Genomic DNA, 13559 nt, shown 5'->3' on the forward strand with positions numbered 1-13559 from the left:
TTCCAAAACTGAGGAAAGTTGGGAAAGAATACAACAAAAACAAACGGACAACGCTTCTTTTCAAACTTTCCTCCGATTTTTGCGTTCAAACATCTCTGCAAATATTGCACTTGGAAATGTGAAATTCTTTTGTTGGCATCAGGAGAGACAGGGAAACAACTTTCTTGAGGTTGGGCACAGGGTGTCTGTATAAAAAGTTAATTTTTTTATATTTCAATAACTATAGATCCCCTTGCAACATGAATGACGTATCTAAAATTTCTGATTTTGTACATTTATATTCCGCAAGAATGACTTCAATATCTGCCACAGTTTTCTTGCTATCCCATTTTGAAAACCATTAGTCGATTGTGGGACACTCTGTAGCTACCTTGTTTTATTGTAAAAATAATTTAACTTTATTTTTTTCATTTATATTACCGCATATGTAGGACTCCTAGAAGCGCGAGGCCCGTTGTGGCTATACATGTCACCCCCCCCCCCTTTGAAAGCGCCTCTGGTCAGTTTACTCGAATACTGAATACGTGTTCATAAAGTATGTAAATAGCCACGGTTGTATGCAGTGCATTAATTGTGCAAACAAAGCTTTTGATAATAATTAACATTAAGAGTTGGATATTTTAAAAAGAGCAATTCTGTTGAAGTTCTCAATGCTCAAAATATATAAGTTCTACAGAATATGGCCTCTGAAATTCACGAATAAACTTGAAATAATGTTAAAGTAGGCATTTGTGGCAGTAAAAAATTCAAAAAATCGTTTTTACAAAAAAAAGGTTCAAAATAGGGAAAAAAAGGCATTTAGGGGACTTTGTCTGAATTTTCCGGCTATAGTAATCATAATTGAAATTACGATTTCAAAATTTTCTGGAATAAGAACAACTAGGGAAATTTTTTTGAGCACTTAACAATGCAAACCATAACAATGAAATTTCATTTGTTGAAGGAAAAAATACCATATATATTCACCGATATTATATATAGTATACGTTACGGTAAATGTGTGATATATCTGGTGACTATGCATAATCACCGGATTTATTTATTGGATTATTATTACCAGATTTATTATTATTTTAGTAAGTTTGATAAATTTTGTTTATATATTGCGAATTTATCGCATTTGCCAGTCATAATGTATCACTTTTAAATTCAACCACTTATCAGTTTTTTCCCTACGTGATGAAAACGTACTACACATTTTGCCATAACAATTAAATTAAATGAAAATAAGTGTTATGAGGAAAGAGAGATAAAAAGTATAAATTTTTATCAGTCTTGTATATATAATTTTAGCTTTCTTCACATTTATCAACATTTTTAAACAAAATCAATATCCCCAATCGAATGCATCACCCTAGACTGAAGTTTGAGCAAAATGACCGGCAAATTTCAGTAGTTCATTGACTATTTACCATATTTACCGATACGACCTGGGGATTATACATAATCACCGGTAAATGTGATCAATTATCAAACTTACCAAAATGGTCAGTAATTATGCCTATTAACCGGATACTTTTTTCTCCAAAATGTTTCTAATTTTTATTCGTGGGAGGGGGGGGGGGGTCAGCTTACACACGGATTAAAAATTTTTTGCCGTTTTGATGGTCCTCAAGCATGGTCCCCAAGCAGGGGGACATTGACTTATATCATCATCATCATCATCATCATCATCATCAACAGCAACAACCGTTTTCAATCACTGATGGATGAAGGTCTCTAAATTTTTCCTTTCTGCTCTGTCTGATGCTTTAGCCATCCAGTTGACTCCAGCCACTTTCCTGATCTCGTCAATCCATCTTGCGTGGGGACGCATTCTCGGACGTTTAACACTACGGGGGTGACAACCCAGAATACTTGTGGCCTATCTGTTGCCTTCTTGCAATATGTCCAGCCCATTTCCATTTCAAACGTTTAATTCTTTCTATGATATCATATACCTTTGTGTGGTTCCTTATCCAAACACAAGTAAAAATACGGTAGTTGAAACATTGACCGCTAGGGGCGCATTTGGAGCCTGATTACTGCTGAATACAGTACGCATTTTCAATAAACATTCACGAGTGACATAATAAATCCTTTTCATATGTACCGTTGATTCACAAAATTACAGTAGCTCGGTCGTCCTCATGCAATATTTATCTTCTCCCTATGGGGGTGAAATTTTCAATTTATGCTTAAAAAAAAGATATCCATTGATTTAGAGAGTCTTCACAAAATATTCTTACCACTAGTTATTATTTCGGACCATTTTGAAATCGGAGCTTTAAATATAATTACCTTACCATTTAAATATGTTTGTATCTGCAATTCTTGAAAAATGAAAGGATTTCTCGAACATCATTTGCGGCTTCAATTCAATAATTGAGTTCTACCATTTCTATTGTTCAATATGATTAAAAATTTATGGTTATAGGGGTAAAATGACATGATACATACACAAGGTGTCCTGTAAGTGCTAATGCTGCCTTTATCTCACCAACCGTCCGTCGTAGTGGTGTGAGTCCAGTTTAAAAAAATGCTTAAAAGGCGTTCAAAACTTACCCTGTACCAGTTTTGAGAGTGAAAAAACAGTGTGTAACAAAATAAAAAAAATTCAAATTTTTGGCCGGAAACCCCCCTCTACTCTAACTTCAAATTAGAAAATTGTTGCCCTGTATCTCCCGAGGCCAACAAAAAAAATTCCATGTTTCTAAGCGTAATATATGCTAAGACATGTGAATTCAAAATCGGAGAAAAGTTATGAAAGAACTACATAAATGAGAGAAAGGAGCGTTGTCCGTTATTTTTTGCTGTTTAAAACTTTCATAACTTTTCAATTTTTCAATGTGTTTTTCAAAAGTTTGATTTATATAGAAAAGAAATGCCAAAGTTTCGGCATTTCTTCGGTAAACGGCATTAAAATTACATGAATCACCATGATTGAATCAACAAACTCATATGTATATGGAGAAAAACATGCATTTTTTGATTGTTTGAAATTTAGCATTGTTACATCATCTTATCTTTAACCCCTTTATGATCACGGGCGTAATATTGTGTTCAAACTAAAGGGGAATAAATTCAAAACAAGTTCTCTATTTTTTTTTCCTCTCGCTTCATCATCACGAAGCTTTATAATAACCCTATCAACTCTCTGAAGATGCTTTCTCTTTCCCTTCTTTCTTTCTATATTCCTGTTAATGTTTTCTTCCACACACATATAATGTATCTTTCTACTATAGTTCATATAGTAGAAAGATACATTATAGTAAGAGCGAAAGAGAACACGTAGGGTGAGGATGAGAAAGAGACTCTAAAAAACTCTCTTATCTACCTTATCTATCATACTTTTTCCTTTTGTATATATATTTTCCTTTCCCCTTCCTTTTTCTAACGTGCGATTAGGTTGGGACGAGGTTACCAGATTTATCGCAGATTCAACAAATAGAGATAATCAAAATTTGTAACCAAAAGCTTGTACGTGAAGTGGTTAAGGTGAATTTATAGGTAATATTTATTTTCGAAAAATAGTTTAATTTCGATTTGATTTAACCATGAGAGTCGATGTATCAATATTGTCAACCCCCCCCCCCCCCCGGTTTGGGTCAAACTTCGGTAGACTTTAATTCGGGTTGAAGATAGTCCAATAAATTATTAAATAAGGTTTTTAATTTACTGGCAAGTGTGTTTATACAGTGGATCCCGCTTGTTTAGTACGACTTATTTTCGTGGTATCAACTCTTATTAATGCTCGTCGAGATTTCCCGTATAAAGCGTTTTCCGCTTGTTTTTCTTGATGGTTTTTGAAAAACGTTATAAACGGGATCCACTGTACTGTTTTTTGAATTTTATCGCTTATAACCGAGATTTCCTTTTGTTTGTATAAAAATATTGATTGATCCCTGTACACAAACAACCATTTAACACCTATTATTTTGTTGGCTACTGTTACGTAATTTATTATGTATAACATTAACCTCACAGTGGAAAAAAGATAGATGATGATTTCGGTGCACCATTTCAATACATTTGAAAATATAAGAGAAGGCGCGTGGGCAAAATTCAACCTCAATTTTTTTTGGTAGAAGGTAAAAGAGAATATTTGTTGGTATTTAAGAGGTCACCACAAACCTGATGGTCGGCAATGCTCGGTAACTTCCGTCTATTTCGAAATACCGAAGCTGTTGTCCTTCATTCTTTTATGCGTCAGCCATCGGGAAGGTTTCACGCGAAATAAAAACGCTTTGCCATCATTTATGTCATTTGAAAAAGGTCGAGCGTCTTATTTCTTCAGATAAGATTTGTATTGGTGAGATATAAATAATGATGATAGATTGAGCAAGTGGATCGATCGATTCATTTGAAAAACAGTGAGAGTGAAAGCAGGTAGATTTCCGCGAAAGCTCATCAAGTCTCGCAAATATTCAAAGAAGAGAGAAAGGCTTTATTGAGGTCAAACACGAGCTTGCATTTCAACTTCTCCAAATGCCACAGCCTTGCCTTTTCTTTTTCTCCGCAAATTCAAACTCAAGAAAATAGAGATCTCTGTTTCTTTTTTAGCACATCTTTGTTTACTGTTTTCAATATTAGTGAAATATGAGCTAAACTAAAATTATGATTTCTTCGTTTTCAAAATACTTGAAATTTTATGATTTTTTTTGATTTTCAAATCAGTAAAACCTACTATAATTTGAAAGTTGGATGTCATTTCTTTTGTCTTCAAAATCATCGTCCATACATTTTACTTTTGGTATGGGATTACTTTTTGGGTTTACTATATATAAGAAATGCGACTTACAATATACCCTTATAAAAACACACGAAAGATATTGTTGTGTATCATATTTTTCACCTATTTTCCACGGCACTTACTGAAAAACATAATTTTGGAGTCTTGCTGAGGCTCACTCTAATGCAGTACCTACGTTAGTTTTTGTAATGAAAAAACAATCTCTAAGAAATTGGCTGCAGGAAAGCATTCCCGTACAACATTCACATTATTACTAATTAAATTGCATTTTAACTATTCAAAATTGGTTCTGAGCATTTAGCGAGCATTTTTTTTGTCGAATATTTGTTTGTAGAATACAAGACAACGGCAGTTTCATCAACACTGCCTGGAAAGATGCAGTACTTATGTTGAAGAAACATTTTTTTCGACTTTTTGATTGGACTACGGCGCCTATTTAAAAAAGTACAGTAAAACCCCTGTTAACGGTCACCCTCCTTTACGGGCAAATTTTTTGTCCCCGGGTGTCCGTAAAAGAGGTTTTACTGTACCATGTTTTTGTTCGTTGAGTGGTTATCGCAAGTAATGGTATCTAGGCTTGGAGGGCTCTTCTTTCCTGTTAGAGCATGTACAAGTACATACTCTACTTGCGTTACATTCTAGTTGTTCATTTGAATCGATTTTTAATAGGGCTGGTCTAACTAATCGATTTATCGGGTCGGTTAATCAATAAATTATTAATCTCAGTTAAAAAGTTTATTTGAGTTGATCGACTTGATCAGTTCGATTAAAATTCGACTAAAGTTTTCATTAAAAGTTTAAATTTTCTAAAAAAAAAGTAAGATCCAAGTGAATAAGTTCCAAGATTTGACAAATACGTTCAGCATATCAAATTGCTTCATGAGGGGAAACTCAATTTCTTAACCATTCCTATATTTGTTTACATCTAGCGATTTCCGGCCCTTGTTTTAAATCCAAGTTCCGGTCTAGTCAAGTTCAAGTGTAAAAATAGAAAGTGATTTGACAAAGTTAACTAAATTAAGATTGCCATTCACCTTATAAATCTAAGCCTGATTTAATTTCTTTGATGAGATAATCAACGCATAATATACCAATTACAAAACAGATACACACACACGTGCATAAATTGAGATATCCTTATCAAGAGAAAACAACGCTACAAAAATTATCACTTTTACCGGCGTTTATGCATAACACCAAGAAGCGTCGTTGTTAAATTTAATAAATACTATAAAAATTATCACTTTTACCGGAAATTAAGCTTAATGCTCGAGCGCCGTTGGTGAACATGATAAATCATACTAAATTTATCACATCTGCCGGTCATTATACATAATCGTTATTTCGTATTGGAAAAATATGATAAATCGGTCCCGTTGCCATGAAATTAAGAGCAATTATAAGATTATGAACAAATGTCTGAAACGGATATAATGAACTCCGATTTAACGAATTTTTTCGAACATCCCCGAAGTAACTCCTATTGACGATAATAGTGTGACGCCAATCTTTCATTTGATAAATTTCGCGATCTTACTTCGATATAATGAACTGTCATTCGACATATTTTACGACCATACCCCGATATAACGAGCTCTCATTTAAAAAATTATTTTTGAATGGTTCTACAATCAGACCTCGATGCAACGAATCGCCAATTAACAAATTTTGCGATTGTACATAATGAACTCTCCGAGGATGATGTCGCTCTCCGCTATCCATACAAAGGATTTTAATAGCTGGGTGATGCGAAGATATATTTTGGAAAGAGAGAAAACTCATCTGTGCCCCTGCGACGAATCGAACCCACGTCCGTTCACTGTCCGACCGTTCACCCGAAAAGTGAAAGGACGTGGGTTCGATTCCCCGCAGGGGCAGTTGAATTTTCTCTTTCCGAAATATATCTTCGCGTCAGCCAGCTGTTAAAAACCTTTGTACATAGTGAACTGTCATTTAAAAAATTCCACGATCTCACCCCGATATAATGAACGTTCATTCAACAAATCTTACGATTATACCCCGGTATAGCGAACTCGCATTTAACGAATTCTTCGATTTAACGAATTTTCACAAGTCTTGCGCGTTTACAATTATACGTCGATTTAAATAAAGGATTAAAACTAATATTTGATGGATTCTACCATTGAGCCCTGATATAACGAAGTTCGATGTAATGAATTTTCAGAACTTCCGTTTAAATTGGAGTTTCTGTTTTTTCAATGGATTTAGAGCTGAATTTTGCAAACGTCGTAAGCGGGAAACCGCAAAAACGTCAAAAGAGGCAACGTCATAGGAGGGTCGACTGCAATAGGGGAAGATGGTTCACGACTTCATATATTTTAGCAACGTTTATTAGATTAAGTTATAAAAACGTAAGGAAATTATTGACTTTTGTTTTTTTATTGTTCTTTAGTAGCACACGTAAGCTTTTAGGAAAACTTATTGAATTACTCGCATATGAAATCATGTGATTGAAAGGTTGCTTCAATACTTTATTTGCTGACATTACTTTTAACGTATTATAAGTATTACCATTCCATATAACACTTTAATATGGCAACAATTACAAGTGTCACATTTTTGTTTTAGTATTATTTAAAATTTAATCTAAAAAAAATCTATTCCAAAATATAATAATTAAATTTTTTATTAAATTTATATACTTTATACCTTCCTTCTCACTTATTTTAATACCGTAAGCTTTCTAATGACAAAAACAAACAAAAAAAAAACGTAATTTTGGTCTCTTTAAGTTAAAAACCAAGTTTAAAGCTTTAAATTTTTCTGCCTCGTTTAATTCTTGCTTCGGTAACTAAAAGATGTTTTGCTGAGAATGCAAATAACGTAAGATAAAAGCAGCTAGTTAACTTATCTTGTAGTTCAAAACTCACAATATTGTATTGAGTTTTCGAAATTTTATCTGAAGACAAGATTTATGTCATAATTCTTTCACAATTACTTTTCACAAAAATATAAACCCTTATTAAAATTACCTTAGTCAGAGTGGTTCTAAAAAAAACGAATTTTTCATTTCTATCACACAATTGCTCCTATCAACATGAAAAAAAAGACCTTGAATATTATGCTCGTTTCAACTAAATTCTATAGGATAAAATTTGTTGAATGAGATGAAGTTAAACACTCTTGCATACATATATAATATCTCGTGATCAATTTAAAGTAATCGATGTATCAATGATCTATTTATAGGTGTTCTTGAAATTTAAAACAAAGTCACATTGTGCGACTGATATATTATCCACGAAGAACTGGATAAGGAACAAGAAGGCGGAGATTGTGAACTTTCGGTAATTCGAATTATAATCGAATTTTTCATCGCAATTCAAGCATATTATTTAGTGTGCATGATATTACTAATTTATTTTACTTCGTACTAACATACCACTCAAAAGAGCATATGTACTACATGTTTGTCTCGATAGTCAGTCGTCGGAGGTTTTCTTGCGATTTTAATGAGAAGGATAAGCCCTTAAACTATTCCGAAAATGGAAACGGCTATCAAAGAGAGATTGAGGCACAGAGCGAAAAACATTGCTTGCATACCCTCGATTTCGTGACGTCTGTTGCATATATAAAAGATACGGAACAGAACAAATGCGCGTGTTTTTCAGTTAGTGTCCAAGTTCGCTGACCGCCAAATTTCAGTCGTCATAAATAGAACTACCAGAAAAATACCGACAAGGAACTAACTAACTAACGGTCTACTTCCGCGCAAACACGGTAGTGTTTTTTTCATCAAAAAGAAAAACACACAGACAGACAACTTTTTTTCCCTTTATCTTTCGCAGCAATAGGTGTTCTGACACGAGTTCAGGCAGTCCTTGCATTAAATCTTATGCAACAGAAAACAAAGAACAACAATAAAGCGCAAGTTTTGTGCGAGCACTTCCTGATAAAACATAACTGATACCTATGTGGAGATGAACAACATTTATTTGTGCACAGTGAGTGAGCGAGCTGAGCAAACAAGGCTTTTGTAATGAGATCTTTGACTTATATCGGAAGAGATCGTTCCTAAGAAACAAAGATGAGCCACAGCAATTACTTGGAAGAGGTACACGACACAAATTTGCAACATATGTTTAACTGTAGTTGCTTAAACATGTTAAAAAGTATCTTTTCATTCACGATTATCCTTACATAACGGGTTTCTACAGAGATTGATGCATATGCTCGTGTCTCATAAGATATAATACTCACACATATAACTCACTTTTATTTTTTCCGTAAAATAAAGTGTATAGGCAATTATTCTCAACAATTTTTAAGTTTGAGTGGAATAACCAAAACATCAGCAGCTGGTATTAGTTTTTGTGTATTAACCCTCTATGGTTCACTTCCATAAATACGTATTGAAAAGTTTTTTTTTAACAAGTGCGTGTGTAACTTGGTGATATTAGAATATTTTTAATTTAATTTAACGCCAAGGCGGCAAGAGCAAATTCAAAGGGATGAGATAGCCCTTACTATATAGCCCTGATATTTTAATGGGTAAAATATACAGTTTGCCTGATTTTTAATGTTATCTATAACGGGATAAAATTTAAGCAAAGTTCAGCAGTTGTTTTTTCTTGAATTTTATTTCTAATTCCCTCAATTTGAAGCGATTTCAAAAAATTTTCGAGCACGTAACATTTCAGTGGCTCTCAAAAAATGACACCGACAAGGAATCAACTCTTTTTAGATAAAAAAAGTATTGTATTTATACTGTTGTATTTTTGTATTGAAATGACATTAAAAGAGATGTGATTTCTAAAACAGCAAAAAAAAAAAAAAAAAAAAAGAGAAAAGAAATTGGTGTGAAGGGTTTTTTTACCATGTGTATGTAAATATACACGGGACCATAGAGTCAATAACAATTAATAAACCTGCGTATGCATATAAATGTGAATGGGATGGGGAGGAGAGAAAAATATTGTATATTGTGTAATTGTGTAAATACACAAAAGACGAAATGACAAATGAGATTTGAAAGAAAAAGCAAAACAGATTATATTTTGTTATAATATATATGATCGTTTTATGAATTCAACTTAATTTTTTGTGACGCTTTAATTAAAAAAAACTGATTAAAATAAATTTTATAATATATCTGTCAGTCTCTTGATTCGCTGAACTCAAGATATCACTCGATCAGAAACGATTTCGATCTTGCTTACAGTAGAACCTAGATTATCCGGCAAGTCGATTAACTTGGTACACGAAAATTTTAACCCTCACGGTAGGTCAAACTCTACCAAGCATGAGATAACGTTAGATTCAGCGAAAGCAATATTACGTAGTAATTAGAAGGTGTCATTATATGCAAGGTATGGCTAGTTGGGTTACTCAAACTTGAGTTTTGCGTAAACAGTGACTTTTTAATGACGAAAAGAGTATGTGAAACAGAAAACAATGATTATCTGCAAGGGAAATGTCTATGAAGGTAATTTTTGTTGCTTTACTTGCAGTCAGGACCTTAGACTCGTAATGACCCCATGAATAGAACAAAAAATGTTAGACTTTGTCACGAATGCTGTAAAATTTAGGGGGTAAAATTTTGAGTGTTTGGGCAAATGCCCCACTTGTCCGAGCAGAAACCAGCCCCGGCCTGTGTGCAGTAATTACAAAATCGAATAAATAAATTGTGCATTTTCACATCCATATTTTTTATGGGAAACTTTTTCAGCCATCTCGTTGGGAATTTTTCCTGTTGTGTCCTTTGTATTTGCATTTGAAAAATACGAATCGTAGAATTAATTCAAACTGTAGAATAAAATTTCTATTGTTCGGTATGAATAACATGACGATAAACAATGAATATTCATTTTAAACCAGCGTAATGCATGCATATGTTTCTTGAACTATTCTGTGTTTAGTGTTGAGGTACAACCGATATTTTATTACCGGAGGATTAACCGTAGTTTCTGGTTATCCGTGATCCTCATCACCACCAATACCCCCTGATAATTCAGGTTCTACTGCTAAGTTTCTCAAAGTGTGCATCGAGGCTCCTAGGGGCTTCTCCAATCTTGTTGGCATCAGGGATGTCACGGCGAGCTGACGACAGAGTTGTCTTAGGAGCATCATGGGCCTCGAGGCGAAGTGATTTTTCTGAGGCTCTACCTGAAAAATTCCGAAAATTTCAACCAGTTCTCACTTTTGTGAGGCTCCCAGTTCTCATAAGGCCCCTTTAAGGGCCCATATGTTAAGACAGCACTGACTGGAGATATTGATTTGTGTGCCTATTTATGCTGTGAAGTGGTTCATTTATAAGTGAAAATATCTACTAAACTAGTCTAGGGAGCCGCAGATGAACCTTGAATTGGACAAGGAGAGCCACGGGTAACTAAAATTAGAGAACCACTATTCTACTGTATAAAAAATAAAACGTTGTGTGTTTTAATTTGATTCCGTAAAAAATGTTCACCAGTTTCGATTGGTGATGTAGTTAAATTTAAGCGTTGGCAATCGAACGGCAGAGATCAAGAACCCCCGCTGCAAACAAAAGAGAAGAAATTACGAACAAAAATAAAAATAACTCGCTCGGACGTATATATAACTTTAGGTAGAGTGTTATATGATAGAGCACGTAATGGGCGAACAAGAGGTCCGTTACTTGAGGGCGGGTGGGGTTACGTAGGTCAGCGACACCAGTTTCAGTGATTCGCAACCAAAATAGAAAGGATCTGCCGTGGACAGGAGTTTACTACAAAATAGGTCAGGCTTTTTCAAACCGGTTGGGCGTCGGGCTTCGATGTAGGCCACAAGAGCAGCGAACTCGCGCCAGTGAAAACTCCACGCTGGGAGCACTTCTTTCTTATTCACTTCTTTTCCTTCCTTTTTTTTTCTTTCTGGCCATGACCGAGAGTGACCCATATAGACATGGCAAGTGTGTCGAACCCACTAAAGCCTCACAATCGAATCGAACGCCGTTGCTGGGTCCCACGCAGGAAAAACGTTCACACAAACCCAACGCCAACGACTCGACGGCTATAACGGAATCTCCGGGGACCACGTGCAAAAATAAATAAACAACCGTCGGTTGAGGACACCGGGGGCTCCTCGAAGAACTTGACTGCCGCTCGCTCGCTTCCTATTGTGTCTGTGTACATGAATGCTACGTGTCCGCATGTGGAAAAAAGGCACCGCATACTAGATTATAGTGAGAGAGAAGGTGTACGTTCGGGCCCCGCGATCGTCTTTTTCAAGCAAACGAGCGAGAGAGAGAGAGAGAGAGAAATACACACACACACACACACAGCGCCACTCAGGGGGGTCATTGTCCTCAGAGTGAGTGAATCAAGAGCACACACAGCAACTCACTCACTCACTCACTAAAGCTACAACATCACATCAGTGACAACAGTGAGGAAGAGGACGCACTCACTCATTGCTCAGCCTCAAATTAGTTAGCGTGTGATTGTTCCTCTGCTATAAACTATTTCTCGCGCGTGCTTTTTGACAAGAACTTGGGATTATTCAATTGTTATTCGGAAATATTGACTGCATTTTTGACGACGAAAAACGGACGTGCAGATTGTACTTGACTTCGAATCGAACTAGTGTTTTTTTTTAGTTTTTTTTTTGTTGTGGATGGCCATTCATCACTATTCATCGTTTGCTTCCGCGTGACTGACCGGGACTTTTCACCAAATTTGTTCGTGATTGTGGCAATACGTTGAAGTTTTTCGTTCTCGCCCTTGCAACATTATTACGAAAAGTTTTCGAAGCGAAAGAAAAAAAAGCGAATGGCGAATCTGGATGAAGTAAGTGAATTTTCAAATCAGTTCTTATTGTTATTAACCCATTATTTACCATTGTCCCTTTTTTCGGTACACTTGTGTTCATTTCTATTTGAGCAGTGGAACTTTTAGTTTTGATTTTTGTACCTAAATTTTGAACTGACTGCTGCTACAAAAATTACAAAAACTCAATAAAAATATTAAAAAAATTTAATAAATAATGACAAATAAATTAATAATTAATATTTTTAATTGAATAAAACTTTTTCCCCAAACAGTTTTTCTTTCATATTTCATTCATGTTATCACAAAATGTATTTCTTTGTGTGGAAAAAGTTAAATACAGTTTCGGCATATAATGGGTTAATTATTATTTGTTTTAGGGGTGCTCAAATTCTTATGTTTATTTTCTAACTAACAATGGAACAGGATAGAAAAAAAGTTCCGATATGAAAATGGAATATTAGAGTTCGAAAATATGTGTTCATTATTATGGTTCGAAAATATGTGTTCATTATTATGGTTCGAAAATATGTGTTCATTATTATGGTTCTTCAAAAATATGTTTGCCGATTAATATTAATTTCGAAATAATTTTTTAAAAATTAAAATATAAACACTATATTATATAATGGGGATTGTTCACGTGTTTTGTCAAAAATATTTTTGCCGATTAATTATTGATTTCGAAATATTTTTTTTTATTAATTTGAAAGTTTTTGCTAGAGAGAAAACTAATTGATTTTCAATGAACAAAATTATTAACTTTCTACTTTAATATTAAACTATTCAATAATCCATTATTATTCTTTGTGCTTAGAGTATAATGATTTATTACGACTAAAAATTTGATGAGTAATTATTTGCGGGTCGATAATTTTAAAAAGGTCATTAGAGCATTTTTCATTTGTTCGGGATGGGCTTGAGGCCCAATGCTCTCTCTCTTTCTAGGACTTTTTTATTGGTGAAAATACTAGATGAGAATGGTATTTGGTTTTTATATGTATGTTAAAAATACCCGATGCTGTAGTTCCCCCCCTCTGAGGATTTACCACAAAAAGAAGTGGTTTCTCACGAGCCAC

The 13559-nt window shown here is 34.5% G+C and overlaps 1 protein-coding gene across 2 annotated transcripts in view; it reads left to right on the plus strand.

The window, feature by feature from the left end:
- Positions 1-11648: 11648 nt before the first annotated feature.
- Positions 11649-13559, plus strand: part of LOC149080581 (hormone receptor 4-like) — a 69653-nt gene continuing 67742 nt past the window's right edge. Inside the window, exon 1 of one of the 2 annotated variants that reach the window (XM_089239720.1) lies at positions 11649-12501. The gene's annotated coding sequence lies outside the window, so the exon portion shown is untranslated. The remainder of the gene's footprint in view (positions 12502-13559) is intronic. The other variant, XM_089239719.1, reaches the window with a different exon arrangement.

The sequence above is a fragment of the Pholcus phalangioides genome, unplaced genomic scaffold (genome assembly GCF_987345545.1).
Source record: "Pholcus phalangioides strain wild (caught in Gottingen) unplaced genomic scaffold, Ppha-v1.0 ptg000011l_1, whole genome shotgun sequence".
Taxonomy (NCBI): Eukaryota; Metazoa; Arthropoda; class Arachnida; order Araneae; family Pholcidae; genus Pholcus; species Pholcus phalangioides.